Source organism: Myotis brandtii, unplaced genomic scaffold (genome assembly GCF_000412655.1).
Source record: "Myotis brandtii unplaced genomic scaffold, ASM41265v1 scaffold3255, whole genome shotgun sequence".
Classification (NCBI taxonomy): domain Eukaryota; kingdom Metazoa; phylum Chordata; class Mammalia; order Chiroptera; family Vespertilionidae; genus Myotis; species Myotis brandtii.
Genome location: NW_005362505.1, coordinates 17,146 through 18,620, shown reverse-complemented (window position 1 = coordinate 18,620; position 1,475 = coordinate 17,146). Strand labels below are relative to the sequence as shown.

The window sequence follows — 1,475 nt, the reverse complement described above, 5'->3', positions numbered from 1 at the left end:
CGATTTCTGGGTTCTCTATTCTATTCCATTGATCTATATGTCTGTTCTTGTGCCAGTACCAGGCAGTTTTGAGAACAGTGGCTTTGTAATACAGCTTGATATCTGGTATTGAGATCCCACCTACTTTGTTCTTCTTTCTCAGGATTGCTGCCGCTATTCGAGGTCTTTTTTATTCCAGATGAATTTTTGGAAAGTTTGTTGTAGGTCTGTGAAATATCCCGTTGGTATTTTAATGGGGATTGCATTGAATCTATAGATTGCTTTGGGTAGTACGGACATCTTGATGATGTTGATTCTACCAATCCATGAACACAGTATGTTCTTCCATCTGTTTATGTCTTCCTCTATCTCCTTTTTCAGTGTCCTGTAGTTTTCTGCGTATAGGTCTTTTACCTCCTTAGTCAAGTTGATCCCACTTCTAGGAATATATCCCAAGAAAATAGAAACACCAATTAGAAAGTATATATGCACCCCTATGTTCATAGCAGCACAATTCATCATAGCTAAGATTTAGAAACAGCCTCAGTGCCCATCTATAGATGAATGGATTAAAAAAACTGTGGTACATCTACACAATGGAATACTACTCGGCAGTAAAAAAAGAAGGAGTTCTTACCATTTGCAATAGCATGGATGGAACTGGAGAGCATTATGCTAAGTGAAATAAGCCAGTCAGAGAAAGATAAATATCACATGATCTCACTCATTTATGCAATATAATGAACAACATAAACTGATGAACAAAAACAAATCAAGAGACAGAGAAACATTGATCAGACCGTAAAACCTCAGAGGGAAGGTAGGGGAGGATGGGGGTAAGGAGGAGAGATCAACCAAAAAACTTATATGAATGCATATAAGCCTAACCAATGGACGCAGACAACACGTGTGGGGGGGGGTGGTCATGAGTGAAGGGGATGGCAGGGTAATGTGGGGATAAGGACACATATGTAATAACTTAATCAATAAAGAAATTTTTTTAAAAAAGAAAGCAGATCTTCTCTTTTGAAACACCTCACTGCCTGTTAACTTTCTAAATCCCCGATACCACTGTTCTGTGATGAAAAGATTGGCAGTGAGACCTCTAACACCATGCCTTGTCTTTAATGTCGTTCACAATCTGATCACGTACCTGAGCTCCAGGATCCAGAAGAAATTTCTTTCCTGGTCCTTCAGAAAGTCACCTCAATGTCTCAAGGTGATTCAGCCGGGCTCCTCCACCAACTGTCGGTAACAGCTACACTTCAGTCAAGCGGGTACTCTGTTTATCAGAGTACTTTTTTTTTTTTTGACAGTCTGAAATCAAAGACCTTTCATAGGAAAACATGCAATGTGTCTGTTTCACATATTATGAAATCTCACATCTATTTGCAGCTAAACATTGCATCACCCAAGAGAACTCCACGTTATATTTGCAAGAGACAGGTCCCAACATGACATGCCTTAGGCTGAGATGATATCTGAGCTCAGGAGAC

The 1,475-nt window shown here is 39.6% G+C and overlaps 1 protein-coding gene across 3 annotated transcripts in view; it reads right to left on the bottom strand.

Annotated features, from left to right (window-relative positions):
* The window catches only part of LOC102240020 (selection and upkeep of intraepithelial T-cells protein 8), a 32,988-nt gene extending 31,720 nt beyond the window's left edge, over positions 1–1,268 (bottom strand). For all 3 annotated transcript variants that reach the window (XM_014543429.1, XM_014543430.1, XM_014543431.1), the window contains exon 1: positions 1,133–1,268. The gene's annotated coding sequence lies outside the window, so the exon portion shown is untranslated. The remainder of the gene's footprint in view (positions 1–1,132) is intronic.
* Positions 1,269–1,475: the final 207 nt, after the last annotated feature.